General features: G+C 36.8%; 1 long non-coding RNA gene across 1 annotated transcript; it reads left to right on the top strand.

Annotated features, from left to right (window-relative positions):
- The first annotated feature begins 311 nt into the window (after positions 1-311).
- LOC141385767 (uncharacterized) lies at positions 312-5,700 on the top strand. The gene is made up of 3 exons (XR_015491021.1): positions 312-554; positions 3,830-4,211; positions 4,297-5,700. It is a non-coding gene; the product is annotated as an uncharacterized LOC141385767 (long non-coding RNA).
- Positions 5,701-17,151: the final 11,451 nt, after the last annotated feature.

Below are 17,151 nucleotides of genomic sequence, written 5' to 3'. Positions count from 1 at the left end.
TTGGCTAGGAGAAATAAAAACGCTTTCTGGGTATTTAGAAATCGTATATTTATTCTGACCGTTTGATCTGCTATAAAATCATTTGAAGCAAAAAGATAGACTTGAGGAAATTAAAGGTAAGCACAGAAACCAATTTCTTAAAATAACAACAGTCAAAAAAAGCTAATAAATTGTTTAATAAAGCATACGTGGGAGGAAAGGGGGATAAACTTATATTTCGTTGTTATCTCTCTGTTCTGGGCGAAATGTGTGCTCTGTGGAGCGCTCTCTGTGTGGCTGCTGATCATTACCGTAATGATAATAATACGCGCGCACCAAAATATAAAGCGCGGCTGGCTTGACTGTGTTTTTCCGAACCGCGGCTGGCTTGACCGCAGTAGCATACGATACACTGGCTTACCATCATGAAAAAAGCAGCCGTTGGGTTTGTGTTGCCTTGCTTCGCTGAGTGCTGTTTCCTTGACAACCTTCAAAAACCAAAATAATGCCCCAAAAATGTTTTGGTAATCCAGAGGGGACAGCAATTTTACGGCTTTAGGGTAAAACACATTCATGTAAGTTTATAAATACGATGAACCTGTCACCTTCACCTTCGAAAATGATATTTAAAGTTAAAGTAGGCCTATTTTACAGCACTAACGCATCACAGAGATTTTGTGTCAAGTCAAAAATGTTTTATCATTCAAGGTTTATTCAGTATGCTTATTATTATGCTGAAAACGTATCTGTATCCCTATAGTTGTCTAATTTACTTTGGCCTTTGTCTTTGGTCAACTCAAAAATGTTTTAAATTCAGCAAATTTGAACAAAATGTACTTTAAAAATGTTTAAATTAATCCAATTGACTGTACAACTCATTTAAACTTTACACTGATTTAAAACTGAGAAGTAAAAAAAAAAAACAATTGATTTTAAGTTATTGTAACACGTAAAGAAACATAAATATGATGTTGATTGATCTTTGTTATACACTCACCGGCCACTTTATTGGGTACACCTGTCCAACTGCTTATTAACGCAAATTTCTAATCAGCCAATCACATAGCAGCAACTCAATGCATTTAAGCATGTAGACATGGTCAAGACAATCTGCTGCAGTTGAAACTGAGCATCAGAATGGGGAAGAAAGGTTATTTAAGTGACTTTGAACATGGCATGGATGTTGGTGCCAAACGGACTGGTCTGAGTATTTCAGAAACTGCTGATCAACTGGGATTATCATGCACAACCATCTGTAGAATTTTCAGAGAATGGTCTGAAAAAGGCAAACTATCCAGTGAGTGGCAGTTCTGTGGGCCCAAATGCCTTGTTGATGTCAGAGGTCAGAGGAGAATGGCCAGACTGGTTTGAGCTGATAGAAAGACAACAGTAACTCAAATAACCCCTCGTTACAACTGAGGTATGCAGAAGAGCATTTCTGAACGCACAACATGTGAAACCTTGAGGCGGATGGGCTACAGCAGCAGAAGACCATACCGGGTGCCACTCCTGTCAGCTAAGAGTTGAGGCAACAATTCACACTGGCTCACCAAAACTGGACAATAGAAGATTGGAAAAACGTTGCCTGGTCTGATGAGTCTCGATTTTTGCAATATTCGAATGGTAGCGTCAGAAATTAGCATCAACAGCATGAAAGCATAAATCTATCCTGCCTTGTATCAATGGTTCAGGCTGGTGGTGGTGGTATAAGTGGGGGATATTTTCTTGGCACACTTTGTGCCCATTAATAACAATTGAGCGTCATGTCAACGCCACAGCCTACTGATTATTGTTGCTGACCATTTATTTATGACCTTTATGACCACAGTATACCCATTTTCTGATGGCTACTTCCAGCAGGATAATACAGCATGTCATTAAGCGCAAATCATCTCAGACTTGAACATGACAATGAATTCACTATACTCATACTCAAATGGCCTCAACAATCACCAGAGCTAAATCCAATAGAGCACTTTTGGGGTGTGGTGGAATTGGACATTCACATCATGGATGCGCAGCCGACAAAACTGCAGCGACTGTCTGATGCTACCATGTCAAAATGGACCAAAATCTCTGAGGAATATTTCCAGCACCTTGTTGAATCTATGCCATGAAGGTTTAAGGCAGTTCTGAAGGCAAATTGGGGTCCAGCCCAGTACTAGTAAGGTGTACCTAATAAAGTGGCCAGTGAGTGTATAACATATCTGGTGTGACTTTTTCTTGAATGAATCTGTGAAAACTACTGGTGATCCAAACAATAAAACCATATAATTGTTAATTGTTGACAGTGGTTTGTACATTGCAAATTTCGCTTGTGAATGAACTTATGTAAAAAGCACAATTAACAGCTCAAATATCAAAATATTTGACAAAAAATCAAACTGCAAAATTTCAAACTCTTTTTTGAAAACTTTTTGTTGTTCAAAATGAGATAAATGACACTGAATCCTGCAGTTAAAATGACAGTAAACACATGACATAATAACAGTAGCAGAATTAGTCTACGTGTGATTTTTGATGATGCAGATGCATTAAAGAAAAATCCCACTGGACATCCTGTTATTAAACACCATTGTCACATTATTTGTGTCTCTGATGTCACTGGGGTTTTCCCATTTCTCTTCATCTTCTCTTTCCTCCTCATAGTCATCATATCTTTCTAAAGAATTTAAGGGTAATGATCTGAGAAATGACCGTCAGTTGCAGAAAACAAAAATGTCCTCATCATCACATGCTCTTTCCTTCCTGATTTTTCCCCTTCTGCCCCAGTGTCACAAAACAACAGAGGAAACTTTTTTTTTTTTTTTTGGCACAAGTTCAGTGCATTGTTGTTGTTTTTCTTGTAGCAGATGTCTTAAATGTGTTGGGCAACAAGACACAACAGACAAATGACAACTTCCCCGTCATTTTGAAAGAGGAAAAGAGTATATTATTTCTATACAGTCCTGAGGTGATCTGATTCTGGAACAAAGACAAGCAAGTCAAACAGGACTGAACAACATGAGGGCCAGTAAATAAAGAACAGAAGGTTTATTTTTGGCTGAAGTGTCCTTTTAAAGGGATAAATAGTTTACTCACCCTTGTTCCAAACCAGTTTGAGCTCCTTTATTCTGTTGAACACAAAAGTTATTTTGAAAAATGTAAACATTGACAACCATATTAAGATAAAAACAATATTATAGAAGTCAACGGTTGGCCCATATGCAATCTGTGTGCGCAGAAATCTGCAGATTTCCTCAGATTTTTGAGCCCGTCATTCAATCTATTCATTTAATTATGTAAATATGTTGAAATATACAACCCCAAATCAGAAAGTTGAAACAGTATGGAAAATGAAAATAAATAAAGTAGAGATTTCCAAATTTACTTTGACGTATTTCATTGCAGACAATGTGAACCCAAAATATTTCATGTTTTGTCTGGTCGGCTTCATTTCATTTGTAAATATACATCATTTCCTGTCAGACCTGCAACACATTCCAAAAATAGTTGGGACAGGAGCAATTTAGGGCTAGTGATCAGGTAAATTGGTTAAATAGGGATTTGAAACGGTGATGTCAACAGGTGATTGTAATTATGATTTGGTACAAAAGCAGCATCCAAGAAAGGCCTAGTCCTCTAGGAGCAAAGATGGACTGACTATCGCCAGTTTGCCAACAAATACGTGAGAAAATATTATTGAAGTGTTTAAAAGCAATGTTCCTCAAACAAAGAGAGGAATACATTTAATATTCACCTTCAAAAGTGCATAACATAGTTCAAAGTTTCAAGGAATCTGAAGGAATTTCAGTGCGTAAAGGACAAGGGTGAAAGACTAAGCAGAACTACCTTGATTCTGATCCTTCAGGTTGCACTACATTGAGAATCATCATTCATCTATAAGCGATATCATCACATGTGCTCAGGACTGCTTTGGCAAACCTTTGTCAAGTACCACAATACATAGTTACATCCACAAAGGCCAGTAAAAACTACTGTGCCAAAAAGAAGCCCTATGTTAACAGTGTCCAGAAGCACCGTTGACGTCTCTGGACTCTGAGGCATCAGGGATGGACCATCACACAGTGGAAATGTGTACTGTGGTCAGATGAATCAGTATTTTTTGGATAGAAATGGACACTGTGTGCTCCAGACCAAAGAAGAAAAAGATCATCTAGACTGTTACCAGCAACAAGTCCAAAAGCCAGGGTCTGTCATGATATGGGGTTGTGTCAGTGCCCTTGGCAAAGGTAACGTGCACTTCAGTGATGGCACCATTAATGCTGAAAAGTACATAAGAGATTTTGGAGAACAGTATGCTGCTTTCTTTTCCAGAGATGCCCAGGGTTACTACACTGTGCACACATTCCAATGTCCTGGCTGCGGAGTAGGAGGATACAGGTACTTGACTGGCCTGCCTGCAGTCCCGACCTGTCTCCAACAGAGAATGTGTGGTGCATTTTTAAGCCGCGACAACAAAGACTTTGTTCTGTTGGCCTTAACACTTGTTTGCAGGATGAATGGGACAAAATTACACTTTACTATACTCCCAAAATGATTTAGCATAAATCTGCAGATTTTGTTTAACCAATCTGTCTGTTATGAACTTTGAACATAAAGATAATAAACCGCAACGGGCATCTTGATGTCAAAACAATATCAAAAAAGCAATTAACTAACTGTCAAAACAACCTCAATTTGACATCTACCATTGACATCAAAAAACACGTCAAAAATTAATTACAGGACTGTCCTGTAACTGCTGTTAATTTGGTGGTCAAAAAGGTATCAATGTATGGATGTCAAGTTGATGTCAAAATGTTGACATCATATCAATTTGCAATTCAAATTCAAATTGTCGTTTTGACATTGAGGTGCCTGATATGAAAACAACTGAGACCCTCCATTAAGTCTTGAAAGTCTGATGGGTTTGGGGAAGTAAAACTTTAAACAAGTGTGTAAGTTAGTATGTGTATACCTTGTATTCCTTACATTTTGAGGACCAAATGTCTCCACAAGTATAGTAATACCAGCAATGTTTGACTTTGTTGGCCCCCAAGAAGAAAAATATAATGAAATATGTATAAATGTAAAACTGCAGAATGTTTTCAGTTATGGTTGGGTTTACGGGTTGGGTGCAGTTTGTACAGTATAAAAGTCAGTATGTCCCCATAACAGATGACAACCCAACATTTGTGTGTGTGTGTGTGTGTGTTCATAGAGGCCCAAACAGATACAGCAGACAGAGCTGAAGGTCACTGAAAAAACAATCGATGAAACATTGTCTGCCCATCAATACTGCTTTGACATTGTACATATACACTCATTACACACACACACACACACACACACACACGAACAGCACAGCATTGCGTCAGACATCACATTACTGTACTCAATAGATCTGTTTCCTGTAAACCTATAGATTACATGTGTGGAAACCACAGCATGTGTGGGACTCACACGTGTTCCTCTTACCTGTGTGTCTTTCAGAAAGGCTGCAGGGAAAAATACTTTCAGCCAGTGCGGTACACAGTTGACATGTAGCTACTTATCTTTTTTCATCTTGCTATTATGAAAAAATTATTTAAAAATAACTGCATTGCTCTATTGTAAAAGTTATGAAAAATGAGTCTGATTGATTTTGACGTGACATTTGATTTTCTCTTCATACCTTTTTCCTGTCACTTGTAAGATATGTTTCTTATAGTTGTAAAGTGATAAACAGTTACAGTTGTGAAGTGTTATGATCTTACTTACACTTACTGGCCACTTTATTAGGTACACCAGTCCAACTGCTTGTTGACGCAAATTTTAATCAGCCAATCACATGACAGCAACTCAATGCATTTAGGCATGTAGACATGGTCAAGACGATCTGCTGCAGTTGAAACTAAGCATATGAATGGGGAAGAAAGGTGATTTAAGTGGCATGGTTTTTGGTGCCAGACGGGCTGGTCTGAGTATCACAGAAACTGCTGATCTACTGAGATTTTCATGCACAATCATCTGTAGAATTTTCAGAGAATGGTCTGAAAAAGACAAAATATCCAGTGAGTGGCAGTTCTGTGGGCCCAAATGCCTTGTTGATGTCAGAGGTCAGAGGAGCATGGCCAGACTGGTTCAAGCTGATAGAAGGGCAACAGTAACTCAAATAACCACTTGTTACAACTGCTACAGCAGCAAAAGACCACACCGGGTGCCGCTCCTGTCAACTAACAACAAGAAACTGAGGCTACAATTCACACAGGCTCACCAAATTGGACAAAAGAAAATTGGAAAATGTTGCCTGAGCTGATGAGTCTTGATTCTGCTGTGACATTTGGATGGTAGGGTCGGGATTTGGCATCAGCAACATGAAAGCATGGATCCATTCTGCCTTGTATCAACTGTTCAGTCTGGTGGTGGTGTAATGGTGGAGAAATCTTCCTGGCACACTTTTGGCCCATTAGTACCAATTGAGCATCGGGTCAACGCCACAGCCTACTTGAGGATTGTTGCTGACCATGTCCATCCCTTTATGACCACAGTATACCATCTTCTGATGGCTACTTCCAGCAAGATAATGTCATAAATCGTGAATCATCTCAGACTGGTTTCTTAAACACGACAATGAGTTCACTGTACTCAAAAGACCTCCACAGTCACCAGAGCTCAATCCAATAGAGCACTATTCATATGTGGGGGAATGGGAGATTCACATCATGGATAAAAATCTCTGAGGAATATTTCCAGTACCTTGTTGAATCTATTCCACAAAGGATTAAGGCAGTTCTGAAAGCAAAAAGGGGTCCAACCCGGTACTAGTAAGGTGTACCTAATAAAGTGGCCGGTGAGTGTAGAGTGTTAATATGAAATAATTTTCTGTTTTTAATAAATTTTCCAAAGCATTGCATAGTTTTTGGCATAACAGAAATATTTATTTTCCATCATCAACACAATATTGTTTAAAAAGTCTTACAACCTACACACACACACGCACACATTGTAAAAAAAATGTATGATCAATTACTCACGACAACATATGTTTTTAGTTAATAGTTACATTAAACCAAGTTATATCATTTTCTAATTTAATTTTATAGGTCAGTTTAATAGTTCAAATGACTCATAAGATTCAGTTAAAGCAACCAGTATTTTGTTTATACATAATTAAAGCCAAATATAGCAAGGAAAACTATTCCTGTACGGTTAACAGCTCCTCTTGAGTATTTGCGTCACAAGCCCCAAATGATTTACCAAAGCCGCGGTCTTACTTTTTATAAATGTTTATGGACGGAATTAATGGTGACATTCTCTGAAAAATGACAATTTATAGTCCTCAAAAATAACATCAAGTCCATTTTCTCAACTGCAGGCATTATGAATGATGCATAAAAACGCCCACCCCATTTCCACTGCTACAGAAATACACTTTTATGCTAAAGCATTAAATGTCATGTGCCATTAATGTAAAAGAAAATGGCCTCTTCTACACCCACCAGATCCTTAATGACATGCTTGCGTCTTTACTTTTCTCCATCTTTAATGTGTCTTCTTCATTGTCATTTTTTCTTCCTCCTCTGGATTTGTGTGTATATTCAGATGTTGCGTGTGTGTGTGTTTGTCCTCGTGAAACTTGCCCTCCACATCCTCTCAGATTAAGATCTTAATTAGTGCCTTGTACTGTGTGCTGAAATCCAGTGTTTGTGCCTCTTTGAGGACGTGCACTGAGACACTGCTTTCACAGTGTTGTTACAAATGTGCATGAAGAAGAAGAAAAAAAAAAAAAATATATAAATATATATAAATATATATATATATATATATATATATATATATATATATATATATATATATATAGAGTACACCCCATTTTGAAAATAAATATTTGTATCCATTTCTCAGTGAATATAGGCAATGTATTTTTGTGCATTTAAACAAAACAGATGTATTAACCAGATATATTTATTATAGTCTATTTATTTATTTATTTTTCTCTAACATATACATTTGGCTGTACTAGTTTTTTGGTGTTCTCGTAAGTTATTTTGTTAGATAAGCTCCAGATTTGGCTTCAGTACTGACTAATCTAATGTATATGCACAAATATAATATTGTATAGCTTCTTATTAAAAAATATGAGTTTAAAAGAGAGATTTGGGAGGGTTACACATATATGCTGAGCACTAGACATTAATGACTTAAAATAAATTTTCATACAAAAGTTTTACATCTACAAAAACATAGTAATGCAGTGTTTTTATATTAATGTTAAACTTACTGCTGTTTTGTTAGCAGAATGGAGAAAGTTTTTTTATTATTATTTGACCTATAGAAACAACATATATTATTCCGTCCTGAGTTATGGCATATATCATTTGAAAATCACATTGTTTTTTGTTTTTGTCGTGAATTACCTCTTTTATTTTAATTATATATTTTAGATTAGAAATGTTTTTTTTATATATATTTTAGGTATTTTATGGTACTAAAATGGTGCTTCCCAGTGGCACAGTAGGTAGAAGGATCGCCTCACAATAAGAAGGTCGCTGATTCGAGCCTCGGCTGGGTTAGTTGACATTTCTGTGTGGAGTTTGCATGTTCTCCCCTCGTTCGCGTGGGTTTCCTCCGGGTATATTTTTAATAAAAAGAAATTGTGGTCTTTTTCAAAAAGGGCGGAGCTACAAATGCCGATGTGTCAGCAAAGTGGCAGTATCAAAAACAAGACTAATCTTATGTAAAAAAAAATACAAAATAAAAATATGAAGTGTCTCATAAGAAGGCAGTCCATGAAGACTAGTGTTCATTTGTATTCAACATTTATTATGCCTCTTAATTGCTGAAATTATTCTTCAGCAGGTGAAAACTCTAATAGCGGATGGCTGCTTCATACTTAGGGTTCCTTATGCTAATGAAGGAGAGATGGTCACTAGTGGGCGGGGCTTGCTCCCTCTGATGATGCGTACAAAGGGGGAATGTCAATTAAAGTGTTTCTGCAAACTGTTTTTACGAAGTGAGATTATAAAAAATAGAATTAATTAATTAATTAATTATTACCATTAGAGGCTGGCTATATTTACACACAATGGCCACACACTTGTGTTTAAACCCCTTATAAAAGTGATTTTTGCAAAGTAGGCTCCCTTTAAAGCTAATTGCTAATCAGATATTAGAGAACTTTTTTATTCAGAATCAGTACTGTATACAATGTTTTCCAGAGCAGATGATCAACAGACATTTTGCTTTGTTTTTCTAATTGTTCTCATAAAACAAGAGATGAGCTTCTTCTCGAAACACTTCTTCTTTTTTTTTTTTTTGTATAAACTAACAGTCCCCAGTTTAGCATAATTGGTTTCCTGATACTCTCTGACACTCATTCTGCAGGGACAAAATGTCCAGACGTCTGCTGTGATGGAGGAAGTCATTATGTCATCAGAACTCATCAGTTCTAGGTGAAGGCAGCGTCTCGTGTCCTCAGTGTGCACTAGCTAGTGTGTGTTTGTCTGAATGACCTCGTTCACACTGACAGAAATGCTGCATCAGTGTCTGTGTGTGAAGACAAATCTGCTAACAAATCTCCTAAAATGAGATTTACTTTTGGCTAAAATATTGCTGCATTTGGCTAAGAGATCCACAAGAAAAAATGAGCATCCTGTGGAGAAAAACAGCAGGGGGTATGAGTGCACATTTTGAAATCATTTTGGTTTAGGGTAAAACCATGCATTTTAAAGGCTTTGTTTTGCTCATGAAGGCTACATTAATTTATTAAAATAAAACAAAGTCAGTAATATTGTGAAATATGAAAAACTGATATTTTAAAGTTTTATATTAAACTGATATTTTAAAGTTTTATATTTTTATTTTAAGTATTTTATATTTTTATTTTAAGTATTTATGGAATTAAATGGAAGTTTCTTCACCATTGTATGTCAACGAGCAAATTTGGGGCACCCTTGCACCCCAGGGATATAACTTAAACCCCAGTTTAATATGTAGATTAACACAGCTTGGCAGCCTCTTCAGTTGTGGGAGATCACGTTTCTACGAATTTCTCTTTCGAAGTTATGATGCGTCAAAGTTTGGTCCAATGTTAAGTCAATGGGATTTTTCCGAGATTTCTATGTCAGTTTCTGGAAAACCGAAAGCCAGATCAGTTCGAAAAGATAAAGAAACTCGAGTCTGACTAGTCTGAACACCTGGCTGAAGTTTGGTGGTCATAGCATTAAAAACCTAGGAGGAGGAGTTGGTAAATTTTTGGCTCAGAAAAAGCAATAATAATAAGTTTAAGTTGCATAACTGTCTTCCTCAAGCCACCATAATAACTGTTTTGAGTCTGAATGCATTTTAAAATGTATTATCGTAATTTCAAAGGTGTGCTTTTACAATCATTGCTCCAGTTTTAGTTTCCATCCAAAAATGCTAATTAAACATTCATTCATTCATTCATTTTCTTGTCGGCTTTGTCCATTTATTAATCTGGGGTCGCCACAGCGGAATGAACCGCCAACTTATCCAGCAAGTTTTTACGCAGCGGATGCCCTTCCAACCGCAACCCATCTCTGGGAAACATCCACACACACATTCACACACACACACTCATACACTACGGACAATTTAGCCTACCCAATTCACCTGTACCAGATGTCTTAGGACTGTGGGGGAAACCGGAGCGCCCGGAGGAAACCCACACGAAGGCAGGGAGAACATGCAAACTCCACACAGAAACGCCAGCTGAGCCGAGGTTCGAACCAGCAACCCAGCGATCTTCTTGCTGTGAGGCGACAGCACTACCTACTGCCCCACTGCGTCGCCTAAATTCTTTTATTTTATCTTACATTATTTTATTCTTCATCTTATTATCTTGTTTGGATAACTTACACTGATTAATTGTTCACCAAAAGAGAATAACTTAACAACCCAGTAGTGGTAAACACCAGTACACACTCATTCACACTCATACTCTACAGCCAATTTAGTTCACCTATAGCGCATGTCTTTGGACTGTGGGGGAAAACGGGAGCACCCAGAGGGAACCCACGCAAACACGGGGAGAACATGCAAACTCCACACAGAAATGCCAACTGACCCAGCCGGGGCTCGAACCAACCTTGCTGTGAGGCGACAATGTTAACGACTGAGCCACCGTGTCGCCAGCTCTCTGAAATATATATTTTTTTCAAATGAGTTTCACTTTTTGCATGTTTCCAGGCATGATTGTTGTTTTTCTCCTGAAGATGCCCTGCTGCAGCCTTCAGAAGTGGGTCAGAGACTCATGCTTGACTGCATCTGTGAATGAAGAAGACTCTAGTGTTAATCTCAGTGTCTCTCTGACTCTCTTTAGCTGAAGCACATCCTCAGTCTGCAGCTTTAAAGCGATAGTTCACCCAAAAATCTAAATTCTGTCTTCAATTACTCACACTTTATTTGTTTCAAACCTTTCTGTTGATCACAAAAAATGATATTTTAAAGAACGCTGAAAACCTTTAACCACTGAATATGTGTTTTTGTGTGTACTTCAGTACCAAGTTCATTAAAAAATAAGCAATAAATGTAGGCCTAGCTGGTTTTCATACGATTTTTCAGGGATAATAAAAATAATAATGATAATGCTAATAATAATAATAATTCAATGCAATGTGTTTATTTTCAAATGTAGCCTATAATGTATGCTGTTTGTGTGTGTGTGTGTGTGTGTATATATATATATATATATATATATATATATATATATATTTGGGTGTTTTTATTAAGTAAATAATGCCTTTTCAGTTTTCAGGCCATCAAAAACAGAATTCCTGTCCAAAGGCTACCAAGGATTTTGCAATTTTGTGAGCCCAGAAATGGTTCATATAGCATTGATTTTTTTTTTATTTGTGATTATGTTTTTTTAATTATTATTATTTACTTATTTATTGTTCCTTTCAGATATTTGTTTTTACTTCAGCATGGTACATTTATAATATATACTGTATATACCTGCAGGAATATATCCATAAAACAAAACCCGTCCAGTCAATTGCAATGCTCATTTTGATTAGCTTTTTAGTCAACCTGCCGTATGGAATCAAACTAGGGCCATAAATAAAATAAAATTTTGCAAACAAAAAATAAAATATTGAGCAAAAAAAAAAGTCATTTCCTCTAAACCTCTTTTTAACAATTTAAAGTCACCAAAATGACACACTTTAGATCAAATACTAAAAGAGGCAGTTTTAAAAAGTAATACAGCATTATTTGTGTGGTACTTTGAGCTGAAATTTCACAAACACTCTATGGACGTGTTTTACATCTTGTAAAAAGGGGCATAAAAGGTCTGGAAGCAGTACCAGTTGGATTCAACGTGTACAGGTTTTATCAGTCTGCTGGGAAACACATTCAAGTTTACAAGCTCAGTCACAAATCACTTAGAAATAATTTACTATAAAACATAACTAAAATAGTAATAATTGTTAGTTTCTCCTAATCAGACTTTGCATTTTGCAATAGTTTGTAACTATTATCTCCTAACACTGACTTTATGATGTGCGTATTATATCAAAATATAATTGTTATGTTATGTTAAACTCACAAGTAGCCTTTTCTTCTTTCCATGCAGGGCAGAGGTTTATGAACAATATAAAAATAATGTGTGTGGTAGTATAAATCTTTAACAGCTAGACTGATGAATATCATTTACATGAGCTGTATCTCAGGTGTCCTATAGGATCTTAAAATAGCTGATATATATATAAGCTCCCCTGAATTATTAGCCTGTTTATTTTTTTCCCCATTTTTTGTTTAATGGAGAGAAGATTTTTTTCAAATTTATTGCCATGATGTTATTGCCATGAAATAATATTTGACTAGATATTTTTCAAGACACTTCTATACAGCTTAAAGTGACATTTAAAGGCTAAACTAGGTTAATAAGGTTAACTAGGCAGGTTAGGATAATTAGGCAAGTTATCTTAAAGGGGCTAATAATTTTGTTCTTAAAATGGCTTTTTAAAAAAATAAAACTTTTTATTCTAGCCAAAACAAAAGAAAATAAGAATAATTTCTTCTCCTGAAAAAAAAAATTATCAGACATGCTGTGAAAATTTCCTTGCTCTGTTAAACATAATTTGGGAAATATTAAAAAAATAAAAATCAAAGAGGGGTGGGGGGGCTAATAATTCTAAAAATATACAAACTAAAAAATGTCAGAACTAAATGTTCTCTTGATTTTTTGATTTTTGATGTTTATTAAAGAGGATCTATGGTGCAAAATCAACTTTTGCAAGCTGTTTGGGCAGAACTGTGTTTATAGTGTGTCCACAGTAATACTGGAGTGATAGAAACACAATAAGACTCTTTTTTCAATTTAAAGGACACTACAACGTGATGCACATCGGAGTGCGGTTTTCTCCGCTCACCAAATTAACTGACAGACGTGTATTAACATGTCTCCATATTAATGCATAAAAACATCTCTACCGAAGAAGATTTACTAAGAAACTGTGATTAAAAGATCTGTGTCAACTCTCTGTGATCAGCTGCACCTCAGGGATGAGATTTACAAGTTTAATATGTTTTTAAAACAGTAATGAAGAAAACACAGTAAAATTGCTGTTTTTCATAACTGCTGGAATCACCACAGATGCATAGTGTCAGTATAACAATAAAGCAGCAATAATATACGAGAGCAAAAACAGTGCAAAGTTAAAGGTGTTTGTACATGTGTGTTTGTGTGTATGTGTGTGTGCTAGAAACTTTGACTTACTTTGACAAGACTTATCGTTTCCGAAAGGCTTGAACAAACTCATCCACAAGTATGTCAAATAAACATATTTGGTACTTCTGAGAAGCAGAAAGGCACGTGGAAACGGTGGGCAGGGAGGACCAGGTCATTTGAATTCAAAGGCACAGGCTACAAAAACAGCTACACTTTGCTTTGAGCTCAAAATGGGCATATACAGCATTGTATAATACATGATCTGATGGGTGTTTTGAGCTGAAACTTTCAACTTTTCAACACAAAAGACTTATCTTACATCTTGTAAAAGGGGCAAAATAGCAGCCCTTTAAAACTTGATTTGATATTTTCCCCTAACATAGTCATGATTCCTGTGACGCTCCAGGGACAAACGAGTCTTTGCTGACGCCCAGCGTTCTCCAGCCTCCAGCGCCTAGACTGCAGCTCTGCACAAGACGTTTGGCCATAGGATAAAAGGTCATACCCAACTGAGCCTGGTCTCTCTCTCTCGAGGTTTTTTAATTCTTCACTTTTGCCAATTAATGACGTCTTCCTTCGCCGCTGTCGCCACTGGCTTGCACGGTTCGGGACCCATAGAGCTGCGCATCGATGGATTGCTCTTCAGTGTTTGGACTCTCAGTATTGAATATTAAACCACACTGAACTGAGCTAAACTGAACTGAACTTAAGCACTGAAAACTGAACTGTGTTTTAGTTTACTATGATCTTCTATGTGAAGCTGCTTTGACACAATCTACATTGTAAAAGCGCTACAGAATATTGACCTTATTCTAAAATGCGGAAGTGCGCCTGTTTTCGCGATTGTCTTAGAACTTCCGTTTCAGTCGCCTATGGGAGAAATGACAAGGAATAATAAACGGCAAAAAACGGTCAAACTACTTGCTCTACAAACAAATGTTTGCATGACTATACAGACCAAGTAGAATAATATAACAAGGAAATATCAGTTTGCAACATCAAACAGCGAAACGAGCAGTTTTTAAAGTCTAAAAATGAATGGAAGTGAATGAGACCGGAGGTCTCGTGCCAAAAAGATTTAAATAGCTGCGCCTGCTCGTCCGCGGAGAATAAGGTCAATAAAGGTGAATTGAATTGTAATAGTTATTGGTTTTTTAGAAGGCTTGTACCATAAAATAAAGTGTGACTGAAATAAAACCATATGTTTTGAGTCATATATCTATGAAAATGTACAGTTTTGAGTGCTCTCTCATATAGAGCACGATCTTGAAAAAGTATTTTCTTTGAGAGCACTAAAAAGGCAAGTTCTACATAGTCTGAAAGTGTGCAGTTCTTAGAGTGAGCTGGAGCAGTGTTATTCACTCTTTTCTCTCAATAAATGGGATTTTCCAGGAACTCTTCCTGTTGTCTGGCCCTCTCTTGGGTATTTTTAGGATGTTATGCTAACTGTATATCTTCGCTCTATGATTTCACTCTCTGGTGTGTTTGAACAGATGAACCGTCCAGAGTGTTTGGCTCCAACAAGGCCTTTTAGTACTGTGGCTATTCTGGGATGTTGATGACATCACAGGGAGGCCCCGGCAACCAGCCCGACGATGCCATGACTCATAACCTGACACATGTTAAAACAATTAACATCAGCACCGGCCTGGAAACATTAAATATGCACACTGTTTCTTTATACCGCCATGCAAACTGAAGCTTACCGGTCTTTCTCTTAAAAATACTACGTGTTTGATCATTTCTGCTTTATCTGTTTATGGTTAGATTTTATAAAGTAATTTTGTTTTTAAATGAGCTTTATAAATACAGTAAATTGAACGGATTTTTGACTATCAACTGTCCTGTGGCAAACTGATTTAATATATTTTGCAGTTTCTTTTTGTGCTGTGTGAATTTCCAACACAATCTCAAAGCAAATAGTAACGTTTGGATTTAGTGGCTAATTCGTATGATCTCATTCTTACAATATACTACGATTTGCTCATTCCCAATGACGATTGAGTCTAGGGGTGGGATTGTACGGTTGTACGATGTCTCCGTTTCAAAATTGTACATTGTCGAACAATAGTTATTATTTTTACCCTACTGTGAGGGTTGGGTTTAAAGGAGGGGTAGACGTTCATAAAATACTTTTATTGAATAAACTCGCCATAGTTTATGTGTGTGAATGAGTGTGTATGGGTGTTTCCCAGTACTGGGTTGCAGTTAGTAAGGCATCCAATGTGTAAAACATGCTGGATGAATTGGCGGTTCATTCCGCTGTGGGGACTTCTGACCTGATTATCAAAACTTTTAAATGAGTTGCTAATAGTCTATTATGAATCATTGGTCTACGCTTATCGAAATTTTTAAATGAGATGCTAATGATTAAATTCGATTCAATATTTTATGTTAAGCTAAATTATGAAAACTTTTTGTTAAGATGCTAATGGTCTAATCCGATTCAATGATCTATGCTAAGCTAAATTATGAAAACTTTTAAATAAGATGCTAATGGTCTAATCCAATTCAATGATCTACGCTAAGCTAAATTATCAAAACTTTGACGAGATGCTAATGGTCTAATCCAATTCAATGATCTATGCTAAGCTAAATTATGAAAACTTTTAAATAAGATGCTAATGGTCTAATCCAATTCAATGATCTATGCTAAGTTAAATTATCAAAACTTTTTGACGAGATGCTAATGGTTTAATCCGATTCAATGATCTATGCTAAGCTAAGCTAAGCTAAAAGTGTTCCCGCCAGACCGTAAGATGGATTCAAAAACGGTAAAGCTCAATAAGTCTAGGACAGTTGTAAAATGAGCCCACTTCCAAAAAAAGTGGACTGTTCCTTTAACTGTCATACAATCAGTGTTAATCCTACTTGATAAGATAAAGCAGAGCTCCACAACAGTGATTAAGCCCTGTGTGTCATTGATTTGGACCGGCAGGAAGTGGACTCCTCGATGATGTCATCACACTTTAATCCTACGCACTCAACATCTATTGTTACCATGGTGACAGTGTTCAGTGGCTCTGTATGCTCTCATACTTGATTCAAGCTTTCGCCCTCGAGCACATGGACTCCGGTGATTGTTTGGTGAAAAAAGGAGACAGAATTACCTTGCATAAGGGTAACGTGGTTTGACTGCGGGTAGTTTGTGGGGTTATTGAATAAGAGAGAAGGGAAAGTGAAGAGCGGCTGGTGGCGTCTGTCCTCTCTCATCCTCCCACCTACACAGACACACACAGGAGAGAGATGAAAGACACAGACAACACTTTACACATCGTCTTTTATTCATTGATGAATCAGTTATTTACTCACCTTCATGCTGTTCTAAACCTGACTTCATGTTTACTCCAGATGAACCAAAACTGAAGTTTATAGCTCAAGTTTTCAATAATATAGCCTCTAGCAATCCCCAAATATGATCATCCCATACATGTAAATACTGAACACTCTAAAAAGTGCTGGGTTGCCATAACGCAACATTGGGTCAAATATGGGCAAATCGAACATTGGGTTAT

This window comes from Danio rerio, chromosome 5 (genome assembly GCF_052040795.2).
Source record: "Danio rerio strain M-AB ecotype USA chromosome 5, GRCz13ab, whole genome shotgun sequence".
Lineage (NCBI taxonomy): Eukaryota > Metazoa > Chordata > Actinopteri > Cypriniformes > Danionidae > Danio > Danio rerio.
Note: the sequence above shows the minus strand (reverse complement) of the source record. Positions and strands in the feature narration are given on the sequence as shown.